This window comes from Thunnus maccoyii, chromosome 7, assembly GCF_910596095.1.
Source record: "Thunnus maccoyii chromosome 7, fThuMac1.1, whole genome shotgun sequence".
Lineage (NCBI taxonomy): Eukaryota > Metazoa > Chordata > Actinopteri > Scombriformes > Scombridae > Thunnus > Thunnus maccoyii.
Window position 1 is genome coordinate 21,059,296 of NC_056539.1, and position 15,482 is coordinate 21,074,777.

The 15,482-nt window shown below is 40.1% G+C and overlaps 1 protein-coding gene across 1 annotated transcript in view; it reads right to left on the reverse strand.

Moving 5' to 3' along the window:
* The window catches only part of ptprsa (protein tyrosine phosphatase receptor type Sa), a 250,644-nt gene that overhangs the window by 192,856 nt on the left and 42,306 nt on the right, over nucleotides 1-15,482 (reverse strand). The window contains exon 2 of the mRNA XM_042417834.1: nucleotides 12,058-12,157. The gene's annotated coding sequence lies outside the window, so the exon portion shown is untranslated. The remainder of the gene's footprint in view (nucleotides 1-12,057; nucleotides 12,158-15,482) is intronic.

Below are 15,482 nucleotides of genomic sequence, written 5' to 3' on the forward strand. Positions count from 1 at the left end.
AAACACACTCACTTACCCCTCCCTCTCTTTCTCCTTTAACTCTCTTACACTTCTGTTAACTGGCTCGCTCTCAATATTGCTTTCTCTAAGAGTGTTTTCCCTCCAGCTCTGTTGAACTCAGCTGACATTTGGAGGCAGGTGAAAGAGTACAGCTAAATAAACCAAAGAATTTCAGAAAGACAGAGAGGGAAAAGAGAGAGACAAAGAAACAGACAGAGAGTGAGTGTTTTGTATCACTGTGTTAAACTGTGTGTCCTGTGAATCCCATTAAACTGACAAATGTTGTTTTATGTAGTGCCCACTGCTGCCTGCACTGTACATTTTTCATGGTATTACTGGACTGAGCGGACAGTTAGTTTAACTGTGAATGTTGTAAACTAGTGAAGGCTTCATATGTTCTCCACTGGTGTGGATCATTTGAAGGGTGACCAGCATTTGCCTTTTATTACATGCTGTATATCCAATGGTCACAGTCTGTGACCACAGCTCCTGTTTCTAACGGCTGTAAAATGTGCAATTAGGTCTGATTTTATTAATCAATGTAATTTAAAAAATATATTTATATTTAATATATATTTTTAGTTAATTTCATGTAAAAGAATGATTTTCTCTACTTATGAATATGCGAAAGGTGCATTTACTTTTAAAAGTGGCAAACATAAATAAAAAATATTTAAATATTCTGTGTTTTATGTGTTGAGGCTTTTCCAACCTGACATGAGTACTGGTTTAAGAATTCATATCATTTTTGGCAAAACATTGATCAGATAGCATCATTGATGTAAAAATCATCAACTGGTAGCAGCCATGTAAAAGCCTTATTGCCTTATTAATGTTTAGTGTTTTCAGTGCTGACTTCTTTTTAGTGTGATAATTAGCACTTTTACTGACTGATAAGTCCATGTAATGGTATAGCATTATATAAATCTATCTTTAGCCAAGTTTGAAACATATCTTTGATTGTTTAGAGGCCTTACTAAGACCACCCAATGTACCATTTATGTTGTGTGGAGGGCTGTTTTTATGCAGTAATATATCATTACTCTGTGTGTGCGTTGTGTGTATATGTAGTATCCTGTGATTATGTCTTTTGTACGTACTTGTGCCTTTGAGTGATTTTTAATGCTGTGTGTACATTTGTGTGTTTCACTGCGTGTACATTCAAGCACATGCGCCTTTCACTACGGCGTGTGTGTACATTCGTGTGCCTTTAACGCTTTCGGGTCATTGTGTGAGTGGTGTTGTGTCCAGATATAAGTGTGCCTTTCAGCGAGTGCATGTGCACATGTCGTGAGTGCCCGTGCATGTGAATTTCCACACTGCGGAGAGGCGGGTGAGGCAAGGAGTGATGAGTGATGCCAGAGGTGGTTTTCTACCAGCCTCTCTGCTGGCTTGCTGGCTCACTAATGGCCTCCTCAGTGGGTTGGCTGACCGACTTGCTGGCTCTCAGTGGCTCCTTATTCCTTATTTGGTCGTGGGGGATGGGGGATGGTGGCAGCGGGGTAGTGGATGGGGGAGCAGCGGTGTTCTGTTTACATGCAGGGTCAGGAGGTCAGAGCACCAGAGTGCCATGGAGCAAACACAGATCACTTAAAGACAGCGAGCGAATCATTGCCTCACAGCCGCCAACTGGATGGATCAGGGCAGATTCACCGTGTGATTGAGTGTGTCTGTGTGTTTATGTGTGTGTGTGTGACTGAGACAGGAGGGTGGATAACACTCCATACTTGGGTGAAGCCCTAGTAAAAAAAGATAGCAACTACAGGTAATTTCCACACACATACACACTCTGTTCTCTCTTTCCCCTCTCTTGCTCTCAGGCCCTGGACAGTTGAGGGGAGTCAGTAGAAAGGAAATTAAAGGCAACCATCCTTATAGTTTTGCTCTTGTCCGCTTGACTGCCTGCATGCCTGCCTGCTTGCCTGCCTGCCTGCGTTCCCTGGGCAATGTTTATGCTGTGCCCTGCCCAGGACAGAATAGATTCGCCCACACAGCACTGTGCTCTCAACCAGAACCTAAGTAGGTCTGGCAAGCTCGAGCCACAGTCCCATTCACTCTCACTCCTCTGGATTAGGCCCTATGGCCTGGGGCAACACAGCAATGACTGCATTAATAGACCTAAGATAGCATCTCTCCACCCCACCCTAAAATATATATCCAAGTCGTTTTTATTAGGACACATCAGCAGGTTGTTTATTTTCATCCATCAGCTTCCCCAAAGTTTCACAGCATAGTTTTGCAAACTAAGAAACTTAAGTGCCAAAGTTTTGAGTGTCTATAGGGTCATCCATAGCCTCCAAGGTGGTGTGAAATGCCATGGAAAGATGAATTCAAACTCGATGTAACAGGTTGTCAGAATTGATTTTTGAGCTGCACTGAACATTTGCTGATGGAAATTAAAATTGGATGAGTTCCAGCTTCTAAAGAAACAAAAACGTCTTGCCATTATGATCAAAACATAAAACAAAAAACGAGACCTTTAAAATTCATCACACTGCATAGCTTTCCACTGTCACCGAGGGGAAAGTGTAATAAGCAAAACATCTTTCATCCCCAAATACCATGAAATTACATGAGCTGGCATAATCAAATTCATTAACTCCAAACTTTAGGTCAATTTACATTTCTTTAAATGCCGCTACAAATAACTGGAGCGTATATAAATGAATAATGTTAATCCATTGCCGTGTTTTTTGTCTTCTCTCTTTATGATGTATATTAGGGTTGTAGCTAGTAAGAGTGCGGTAGAGGGACCACTGTGATGAGGGTGGTGGCAGCTCAAAGGGCACATTAACCAGCCTGTCAGACTCCTAGTGCCATGCTACAGATAACACCACGCTGTGAGAACACAGTGCCTCTTGACGCCAGCTGTAAAGATTAGCAGAGCTTTGTTTAATTGTGCTGCTAACATCCTAGAAGCCACTTAAGAGGTACTGCTCTCTTTTCCTTAGAAACTGTCTTTAAAGCTCAGCCAAAGGTTGCTGCTGCCTGTTCATTCAAATGCAAAGGCCTTAGGGATTTGGCAAAGCCAGGTAACCCACCCCTCCCTCCCACAGATGAAGGCACCTGAATCAGCAACAACTGGGTAACAGGTAAACATCAAAAATAGATCTCAAAAAGTAAAATTTAAAAAAAACATCAAATGAAGTTCATTTATAAAGCACATTTAAAACAACCAGAGTTAACCAAAATGCTGTACAATAAAATAACATAAATAAAATAAAATAACATAACATGGTAACAATAGTATCCCATGCGCATACATAAATAAATAAGTAAAGGAACAGCTGGAAAACACAAAAGTATAAAAAGTGAAACATAAAACCTTAAGGACACTCAAAGGCCTGAGAAAACATGTGGGTCTTAAGTTTAGCCTTAAAAGTGTCTACAGAGGGAAAACACTTAATTTAAAATGGTAAACTGTTTCAAAGCTTTGGGGCGGCTACTGCAAGTGCACGATCACCCTTACCCCTCAGCCTAAATCAAGGGACAGCTTGGCACCAGGCTCTGTAAAGTTTTATAAACAAATAATAGAACCTTAAACTCAGTCGTATACTTGACTGGTAGCTAATGCAGGGACACCAGTATGCCAGGGGTGATGCTCTCTCCTTCTGATACCAGTTAGTAGTCTAGCAGCAGCATTCTGCACCAGCTGCAAGCGAGACAAGGATGAATGGCTAATACCCAAATAAAGAGCATTGCAGTAATCCAGTCAAGAGGAAATTAAGGCATTTGTGACAATCTTCAGGTCCTTAAATGAGAGGAATGGGTTGAGTTTGGTGATATTTACTGACTGGAAAAAGCAACCTTTCACAACAGTGTTAATTTGTTTGTCAAATTTTAAGGCTGGATTGAAGATGACACCGGGATTTCTGGCATGGGCATGAAGGTTACATGCAGGCAAACAATAAACAAAATTGGTGGGTTAAGGAATAAATGTTGTATCCTAATAGGAGAATTTCCTGATGTTGATTGTGCAATTTTGACAACAAGACAGCCTCCATACGTCAATCGAGGCAATTTTTTCCATTTTAACTCAATCAGACTGAAGTGTTTGGCACTAAACAACCGAACAAATGACAAATCAACCAACAGACTTAAATTGTCATTGTTAGAACCAAAGACTCTAGTTGGGATAAACAATATCAACCATCACAGACATTTTACAGACATTATAAACATTTTGTCCAATTAAATGCCTTTTTTTTCCTTTTAGAGGTGAATATCTATTTTTAGGCAAAATAAAACTTACAAATTACACCTGCTAGCAAAGGGCAGTCCAACACTGATGACCTTTTATCAGCGCTCAACTGAAACCATCCTCACTTGAGGCTTAATGGTGGAGTTTGGTCTGAAAAAGACCTGAAGCAGCTCAACAAAATTCTTGTCCTGGTTTCTAGAATCCAATTTTTCACAGATATACTCCTGCTGCATTCATTATAATCAACACATTACTGCCGTATCAAGGCTGACTCCACACGTTTTATCTGCAGGCAATTAGACTCATCAACATGTGCGTCATGCAGTAATGTAAGGCACCAATGATATTTTAATGTATAGTTTAAATGTAATGTCATTGCTGGCAACTGAATTTTTAATATGTAATGTCTTGTGAAATGTTTTACCTCTTTTAATGTGTCCTTTTGTTATTACATAGAATATAAGCTTTATATACTTTTTAGTGTGCAATCTTTTCACTTCTAAGTTGTTTTTTTATTTATTAATATGGTTGGCTGGGTGGTAAACTATCCAGGAGTGAATCCAGAGCACAAGCATTTTATTGCATTGGAGGGCACTGCTGTACTTTTTAATGCATATGGCAATATAGTGGACTTGATGAAAACACAAACATAGTGTGAAATGTTCTGTGTGTGTGGTGGTTTATATATATAAGGATATTTGGGTAAACGGATTGATCTACTGTATATTAATTACAAATTTTACAGATTTTAAAATTAAAGTTTTGAATTTCTCTAAAATTCCTTTGACACTGTACAAATGACACACAGTCAGGCAGTGAAACCCATCAGTGGATCTAATATACATGGTCTTCCCTCTGTGCACTCTCAGTTTCCGGCTTGTTGAGCCCATGGCTGGGGGTCCCAATGTGCTATCTCGCCTCTCCACCATTCCTGCAGTCAAATGAAGCAGGTCACTGAGGCCTCACTATCATCGCGGCCCAATATGCCAAATACAGCTGTTAATATGAGGCTGGTGGCCCCCGGCAGCGAGGTGACGAGAAGCAGCCGGCCCTCTGCACATCGAGAGGGGAATGTCTGGGCCTGCATCTGCTCTGACACCCATTTGCTCACACTCATCCGCAGTTTCTGCATGTCTACTGCTCTGCCAGCAGCACTAATAATCAAGTAATGATATGGAAATGAGGAAGGGGTGTGCAGTGTATTTAATGGCAGTGGAGTCAGCTACAGTAGACATTTGAGCTGGAAATTAAACTATCCACTGGACTGTGGCTGTAGAGTTGAGGACATTTCTCCACTTAGAATCATCCTCTGTCGTTTCTCCACTTAGGCCACATCCACACACACTCTCTGTCCACACGAGCGTTTTTAGCACCATTTCAGAAATAATCTCCATCCATACTAACACGCCTGAAAACGCATATCACATGACCATTCATGTACACTGGGCATGCGTATGCTGGTGTAAATAGGAAGCAGGTCGTCTACTCGGAACTGGACTCAGTTTGAAGGTAAGTGGAGGGGGAACAAACACTGCTTGTCACACCAAGTATTGTTGCTTCACACACCGGCTGTAAGTTACTGCACACCCTGTGCTGACAGCATCTCGTTCACAGTGCATGGGTGTCTGCGTCATCGTTTTCAAAAGTCTCCATTTTCGCCCATCCAGACTAAAACACAATCCCAGAGTTTTCAAACTAAAACGGGGTCAGCAGCGCTTTCAAAACTCTCCGTTTTAGGGGTTTGAAAATGCCGGAGTAGTGTGGATGCTAGGCGTAAACGGAGCAAAGGTTATGCATTTTAAAATGAAAACGTATTAGTTTGGATGTGGCCTTAGAATCATCCTGATAAGCCTGATGAAAGCACAGCACATCCAGTTATTTGTGTACAAAATACAGCAAGCTCTAACTGATATCTGCTGGGTTCAGGCTACAAGGCTGATGGCACTCATGAATATTTCCAGGGCAAGCTGGGGCCCATTGTGCCGGTAGCTTTCTTAGTTCTTGTCTTGATAGGTAATCGAAAAAGAATGGTGAATCTGCCAGGAAACAGGAAACACTCAACCGATTCTGCAAATGTATCAAATTTAGAATCCATTCCTCGTCAGCCACAGCCTGTCCCATAAAACTGGGCAGATAAAGCTTTTAACACACTGAATCTAGCGTTATTAAACATCAGGCATTGGCAAGAAAAACATTTTTAATCAATGATTTTATCATCAAGCACAATCTCAATTTCATGTTTTTAACTGAAACTTGGTTAGACCACGATAACAGTGCAGCAGTTCTTATCGAGCCAAAGTCCTCCCAACTTCAGTTTTATAAGTGAAGCTAGAGTGCATAAGAAAGGAGGTGGAGTTGCCATTTTGTTTAATGATTCCCTCCAATGCAAGCAGATATCTTGTGGAAATTTTGCTTCTTTTGAATATGTGGCTCTTCATTCCTTTTCTTGAGCTATTTTCCTAAATATCTATGCCTTGTTTGCTAATATCGTCAGGCTAACAAACCCTCCTGTGTCAGTAGCCTCTGAACTTCTATTCAACAGGGCCTGTGATGAATTCAGAAAATTAGACAGGTGTTCAGTGCCTCCACACCAGGTACAGGGTATGTATGTGTCCTTGTGTCCACTTGTGTCCAAATAGCATGACACAATTTGATCCTATTAACCATAAAAACTTGGAGGACATTATACAACATATGAAATCGTCCTTCTGCCTTGATATTCTGCCAACAGTATATCTAAAAACCTTTCTAATTGCATGTCCTCAGATCTTCTCTCAGGTTTCTTCCCAGAGGCCCTGAAAACTGCTGTCATCAAGCTACTCTTAAAAAAACAAACAAACAAAAAACAATCTAAACACTTCATTAATGAACAATTATAGGCCCATATCAAACTTTTTTCAATGATTTTTACGTAAAATCATTGAAAAAGCAGTTTTTCAACAGCTGATCAAGTTCTTGGCACTAAAAAACTGTTTTGATGTTTTCCAGTCAGGATTTCAACCACACCACAGCATTGAGACAGCTCTTGTTAAGGTCTTCAATGACATCCACTAAAACACAGACAGAATTTCAATCTTGGTATTATCTGATGCATTCGACACAGTCGACCACAACATATTAATAGACTGACTGGAAAATTGGGTGGAACTTTCTGGCACAATACTAAAGTGATTTGAATGAAGCGGGTAGCTCCAGGTCTGATAAGTGAAACCAACGCAGAAGTGCCTTAAACCTGCATTCTTTCTAATGGCCAGCAGGGGGCGACTGCACTGGCTCCAAAAAGAAGTCTGATTGTATGGAAGTGAGAAAATGACTTCTCATTTGATTTATTACCTCAGTAAACATTTCCTCAATGTGTTTATGGTCTCACTCGCTAGTTTCAAGTCTTCTTCAATACGGCATGATGTTCATTTTGTAAATTATGGTCCCATTTAGAGTAAAATAGACAATAAAGCAGGGAATGGTTTAGGGTAGTGTTTCTCAATGGGGGTGGTACTGCCCCCCAGGGGGCATTCAGAGAACATCGGGGGGCACTGGAAGCAATATTTTTGAAAGGGGGCATTGAGGTGCTCCTGGGGGGCATTTGTGTGTGTCTGTTTTTAATGCCAGATTAGTCCTATATTTGAATGCACATTTTCATGATTTCATCATTAAACTTTTGAGTTTTCCTATGTTTTTTCACAGCACTGTCAAGTCTTTTTTCCTCCATTTTACACACATAACTACATACAAATTTGTGTTTTGGGCTCTGAGTGCTTCTAAAATGCAGGTAACCTACGCTCAACACTGTACCTGAACGCCTCCTATGCGGACACACCAGGAAACTATGCTGAGTCTTTACCGCGGTTTGTTGTCATTTATGGTCGCGCTAGTTTCTCTGTTCCATCTCTGCTGTTAATTTTAGGTCATTTTAACACCCGCAGACACAAACATGATGAAAACTGTTGGTTACATTGCCTTTAGATGCTGAAAATAATCTAAATCAAGCTGATGAATGAAGGGGAAATTAATCAGCAGCTTCAACCAGGAACCCAACCAAAAGAAGAACAAACATTAAACTCACAGCAGGAGGTTTTTAAGGTCTGCTGATTCACAAACAATCTCATCTCTGTATTCATCTTTAAACTGAAGTGTTCTTTAAGGAAATCTGATCACAGAAAAGCAGCTCTGAACTTTGGAACAAATAATCTGGAACAAAAGTCAAACATTAACAGACAGTATAAATCTTTATCAGTTGGATCACAAGTCCGATGTGAGTCTTTTATTCTAACAAGGAAATAAAAAGTGGTGAGATGACATTAATGCAGTCTGTTGTATCTCTGTGATATGTGCTAAACAGGACAAATAAATTGTTTGTGGATAAGATAGAGATAATTCTAACCATAGTCTTCCCTACAGCTGGCTGGTGGCTATGGGAGAAAAATCACGGTTCAAATCCATTCACTACAAGCTTTTTTTTATTATTCTTTATAGCACACAGTGCGTTTTTTTTTAAAATAAATATCGTGATGATAATAGTCCAACATTGTATGAAAATCCATAGTTTTTAGTCAAATGACATAAAATTTTCCCCAAACAACCCCCCTGACCTAGTTTTTTGTATTTGACCACTGCAGGTTCAATGTTTAACCAACTGGATAGCATCATAAAACAACAATAATCATATCATATCAGCAAAATGGCGCAGAACAAGAAAAAATCCTGCCAGTATTCTATTGAACACCTTAGCTATGATGACATATCCTTCTGCTTTTTCCCAGTAGCCCAGACTTTTTTACTTGGTAGGCTGCTCTTGTTTTCCGTTGGAACAATTAAGAATGCTTCTTGATTGGCACCTGAAGCAAATTACTGCTCTCTGATTGGCTGCTGTTTGTAATCAATAAAGAGACTCCAGATTAGAATAGGAGTATAGGCATAGCTGTCGCTATTTCAGTGTGTTTTCAGTTCATGAAAGTTAATTGTAACATTTTGGTTGCCGAAAAGTCTTGTTCAGCGTTCAGTTGTACTAAAAGACCCTCTAAGGAGTTGGATGTTCTGGTAAGAACATTTTGTTTCAAGCCTGTTTTTTGCTAGTCAAAATTAGCATTAGCATTTGCATTATCACAGTTAACCATAGACCATAGACTGTAAATGCACCGTGCTAACCAAGCTAGCAGCTAGCATTAGGGTAGGCTCCACTCTCTCGTCCAAATATGGTCACCTCTGGCTCCAAAAATTCAAGATGACGACATATTTCAACAGCCACATTAAGACAATTACAAAGTCAGCCTACTATCACCTTATATCAAGTATACCAAGGAATAAAGAATTTATGACTCAGCAGGATTTGGAAAAACTTGTCTGTGTATTTATCCTCAGTCAACTCTACTACTGTAATGGTGTCTCTACAGAAAAAAAAAAAAAATCGATCACACAACTGCAGTTGATTCAGAACGCTGCTGCTCGAGTCAAGTGGATCACATCACTCCAGTTCTCAGATCTTTACACTGGCTTCCTGTCTGTCAAAGAATTGATTTTAAAATACTACTGTTGGGTTATAAAGCACTGAATGGTTTTAGGTTCTTCTGCTACATTATGAACCATCCAGACCTCTCAGGTCGATTGGGACAGGTCTGCTTTCTGTTCCCAGAGTCAAAACTAAACATGGAGAAGCAGCTTTCAGTTTTTATACACCATATATCTCGAACAAACTGCAGGTCCGCTGTAACTCCCAGTTCTTTTAAATCAAGGCTGAAGACTTTTCTGTTTGCTGCTGCCCTTTATTAAATCAAATTTGAAGCTTTTGATTAATATCTTACACTGCACTGTAATTTATACTTACTATTAAATGTGCTATACAAATAAACCTGCCTTGACTTGCCTTGTCTAGCTAAGAGATTTCATTTTGACCTGATGTTTTAATAGCTGGATGGATAAGATTAATCTACACAGACACACAGTGCACAGTAATACAGCAGATAAGTCAGGTAAAATGAAACGGTGTAGTTTCATTCCAAAATGTATAACTACATTAGAAAAACATAAATAGATGCTCATTATTTATTATTCTAAAAAAACAGACTATTGTACTCTGTGAAATGTTACCAATTTGTAAGAATATGTTGTTTTTTTGTGTATTTTTCTATGCAGCATTTAATTTTAGAAATTGTGTATGAAGTCAGGTGAAGTTTTCAGACACATTTATGGGTGGTCCCAGACTTAATGATTGGTCAGAACTTAAGTGTAATTGTGATGTTATTGATTGAGATGAGTGATAGGTTAAGTAAAGGAATGTGAATCATGGTCAATGGGTAGACAGTGTCATTTTTAATTAGTCTTACTATAATGTTTTTAATGCTTCTTTTTCCTTTTCTTTTCTGTCCCCTTTTGTGTATGTCTGCTTGTATAAACTAAATATACTGTCACGTTGGAGGACAGATTTTAATCTCAACAGACTATTCTGGCCCAGTAAAAGTTAAATAAATAAATAAAGCATAGAATTAGAATTAAAGGCAGGATATGATTTCAATTAAGGGAGGCTTTGGATATTATTTTACAAAGGTTCTAATCTCAAGAGGATGCCAAATGCTGCATACAATGTAAAAAGAAATTAGTCAATCAATTTCAAAGAGAGTATGTGTGGAAACATTTTCAAATGAATACTGCACTTTGTGGTATACACCAGAGTAAGGCAGTGAATATGAATGAAAAAGTCAAGCAACTAAGTACATTTCACTCTTGAACTGATATATGATGGCTTCCATATCTGAAAACCACCAACATGGATTGTTGAATAAAAGAATTGCAAAGATGCAGGAGGAACCCCTCAGTGCCATCCTGCTGTGACAGGTAGATGATAGCTTTCTCTCAGCCTCGGCTCAGATGTCAATATGGATGGTGAGTTTAGCATGAGAGTTTAGCAGGAAAAATGTGGAGGAAGGTGACAGTTTACTATGTGTCATGTTATGGTTATCATTAGAAAGGCAAAATAATATCAAATATTTATCCAGTATGCAGAGGAACTTGGTTGAGTCAAGCTTTTTTCTGGGTGGATGCACTCTAAGCATCATTGCGTATAAATAAAATGTATTATTATCATTACTTTGTATTGCAGTATTTGCACAGAGTATCAATGACTGACTGCAAACATTTATTAATTAGACAAAAAGGACATATCTACAGCTTTTCATTCAGGGGAGTAAGATGCTTTGTCACAGTTCAGCTTTGTGAATTATGAATAAAAAAACTGGTGTATTCTTAAAAAAAAATTCTGGGCATTTTATGCCTTAATTAATGAGTCAACACTGGAGAAATAACAGGAAATGAGAGATGAGAGAGATGGGTAACAACATGCAACAAAGGTCCCCAGCCAGACTCATACAGGGGACGTTGCAATTCATGGTCAGTGCCTTCACCCATAGCCCACCTGCTCACCCCCAGACAGGTGTATTTTAGCATAAAAAAACTTCCTGCTGATGATATTAATGAGAATTGTTATTGCAAAATCAAGATAACAATACTGAAGCACAGTGTTCCTTCACATAGCTATATAGTCCAATCTGCAGTGGTGTGAAAGATGAGAAGGAAATGGGTGGAAATATCTTTTTGTACAGGATTATGCCACACTGTGACTATCACAGATCTGTACCCCAAGGCAGAAGTAAACAATGGAAAGGCAGAAGTAAGGAAGGAAGGAAGGAAAAATGTAGAGACATAGAAAAACATAAAGACAGAAAGTCCTGAGGATTACAAAAACATAAATATGTACCCTACAATGTAAAATCAGTTATTATACAGGGCGTGAGACTTCTTCTGGAGAACAAAATTACTCTTCTAAAATGGCGGTGCACTGTGTGATAATTTAGGGACCCACTTACCGCTGAGTTGTTTTCAAAACCTCTTTAACTTCATATCTTCAGCTGCTCCAGCGACTTCTTCTTCTTCTTCTTCTTCTTCTTGTTACTCGTTCACTCGTACCTTTAAAGTAGAGAGAGGAAGGGGGAGAGAGAGAAAAGAAGAAAAGGGAAAAAAATGAAAGGGAAACATTAATGAAAGGGACTACTAAATGAAAGTAGTAGGTGGGGGAATTCGACAAACGCTGAGATGAGTTTCTCTCTCTCTCTCTCCTCCTTGCCCTTGTGACCACAGGACGACAGTTCTCGGGCGAAGAGGAGGGTTGCTGCTGATTGCCTGAGAGCGTTGGAGTGAGAATCTGCATGAAATCCCTCCTGGCTTTTTTTTTTGATCATTTTCTCCTTCACATCTCTAATGAGCCTGGTCCAAATCTTTCTGTGTGGGTGTGTGTGTATGTGTGGGTGTGTGCAGGAACGTGGTGGTTGCATGTCTGGATATTTGCTAATGCACTGTATGCACAGATCTACAAGTTCATAGTTCCTATAGGAATTTGTGTATGTGGAGGGATGTACTGTATGTATAATTTTGTGTGTATACGAATAATGTTTTTGTTCTTACTCTGTTATTTTTACACATTCATGAGCTACTCAAATATAAATGTGTGCATATCGTACATTTTGTCATTTGGCAAACGTTTGTATCCAAAGCCGACAACAAGTGAGGCGAGACAATCAAGCATTAAAGGACAATGACTCAAAAGAGCAGTGGTACAAATTCCCAGGCAACTGATTAGGTGCAAGTGCACATAGCTCATTCCACCATCAAACAAAAAGAGTCTGGATTGTGATTTCGTACCAGGCAGGGAAGGTATTACTAGACACGCTTTGCAAAAAAAAAAAAAAAACCCTACTGTGTGTTTGTATTTCTAATTCTACATGTGTGAGAGTTAGAATTCTTTGCATCTGGAGGCCATGTCTACTGCACCGTAGCCTCACTCGATATTCAGTCGATACTCTCAAGTATGGTCTGGAGCTGTGGGTGGCCAGGAGTCCACCCTAAGGAGCTTCCACTGAGCAGCTAAGGAAGGTTATCTCCAGTGAAAGGTCAGAGGAACTCATCATTGCTCTGCACCCAGAGTCTCCTTCAAGATAACGATATAAATATCACTGCTGGAATGCACAACGGGCACCATCGATTAATATGGACACCAAGGCTCCTGTAGGAAAGCCTCCCCAAATGCACTACACGGCTTCTTGTGTTAGTGTTGTCAAAATAACAGAGTTTTGACTTCAGCACTAAGTTGAAAATAAGTTTTGGTTGCAAATACAATATTTATGTACTCTCTGCATAACAAATCACGATGCAGAGAGCACAAGTAATGAGAAGACATAATTCATAACAAGTGCAAAATGCAATGTCCATGATATGATATAATTATCCACAAGGCATAAAGTGGGTTTACTGTATGTCTTCAAGCATTTGATTCTTGAATTATGCTGACTGTTGCTACTGTCAACAGCTCTGCTTCTTTTGGCAATTAAAATCTGTATGTGTGCATAAGCTGGGTGTGACGCTGAAATGGAACTTCCACTTGCTTCCACTCAAAATGTACATTAATAAGACAACTATATGTTGTGTTGTTGGAGGAAACAGGGCTTGTTTGGTAACAGAAAGGACAACAAATTTCACCTGTCTGCTGTCTGTCTTTAACCTGCTATTATTGACTTTTTCTCCCCTCCCTGTCTTTTGCTCATGAACTGGACCCTGGGTGTAGACAGCCTCCCAGCATCCTCTTTGGGCATTATTACCTCGACAACCGACGGTCAACATGATCCCTTATTCTGACAGGCCACTGGGGTCAGGTCGGCCCTCTCTGGCCAATCAGTGTCAACTAACAGGCTGGCTGCAGAAGGATCCCCTGGTACACTGACTGCAGCGCAGGGGGGAGTCGGCACTGGTGAGTGTATGTGTGTGTGTGTGGGTGTAAAAATAGTTTTGTGAATATCTAATAGAGCACATATGAGGGAAAATATAATACTTGAAAAACTGTTTGTGAGCAAGCATACTAAAGAGTGTGTGAAACTTATGCATGGATTGAAAACAAGTGTCAGTGGTTTGGTAAAATTGTGAAACAATCTATCTAGAAGTAAATGCGTGTGTAGTTGTGTATACACATGAGCACGCATGCTTGTATGTGAGAGAGAGAGAGAGAGAGAGAGAGAGAGAGAGAGAGAGAGAGAGAGTGAGCCCGATTCTGCAATACTCCCTCCTCCCACACGCCTGGCTGCCAAGACAAGCGCGGGGGAATTTGTTTAATGTACAGCATTTATTCAGTGCACACACGCTGTTGCACTACCGCTTCCTCCGTCGCATGAGACACTCCCTTGGCTGGGCGAGTCGCCATTAATCAGCTGGAATGAAGGGTTAGCTGAACAGCATGGAAGCTAAAACTCATCCTACATCAATATATAAGGTAGTGGAAATCTCGCCGGCATCCTCACAATAACATGCGGATGAGAGTGCAATACTCAAACTCTGTCAGTGTTTTTTTTATTTTTTGCTGCTGTGGAGTGGGGCTTAAGTTATGCTTCGTCCACTCATGTGGAAAGCAGCTCCCGTTTGTTTTCTCATGACCCTGCAACATATTGGCATTGAGTTTAGTCACCGTGCTGAGACAGATGGCCGAGCATCATGGTGCATGGCAAATTGGGAAATGAAAACATGCATGCTCAGAAATGGGTCCATGTATTTTCTTTCCAGCAACGTGACTACATAGGGTAGATTCAGAATAGAAGAGCAGCGAAATTACACTTACTGAGCATATACGTGAAAATAAAATGACACAACTAAGAGAACTCAACTGAACTATTACTACAGTGCAAATGTCAACAGGTCCGCCACTTGAAAAGTAAAAAACTGCACATTGCAGCCTCAGATGATGACATCTCAACACAGTTTCTACTTTAATATGACAAAAGTAAGGGGATTTTTTTTCCTCCTTGAATGAAAAAATGTTGCCATGGTAGCACTGATCTTGCCCTCACCTCACCCTCACCCCATCACTCTCCATTGTTCTCCAGGTATAAAAGGATTGATATAAAGCAATTAAAAATCAGATCTTCCCCAAAGGGTAAGGTGAACAGAATGGAGGAGAGCAGTGAGTATGACAAGAGAAAGAGGAGATGCATGTGAAGGGGACGCATGGAGGAAGGTGTGAGTGGAAAGGCAGGGAGAAATGGGAACTTGATTTAATCAGTAGGAAAGGGATGTATCGAGGGAGAAAAACGAGAGAAGAAATGGGGAGGTGGGAGGGGGAAGAGCCCAGAGAGAGGAGAGCAGACAGTGACGAGAGAAGCAGATAAGTCAAGAGGAGAGAGGAGGAGAAGAGGAGGGACAAGTTGAGCCAGAGAAAAGCGGTGAGGAAACGACAGGTGAACACAATCCAAGG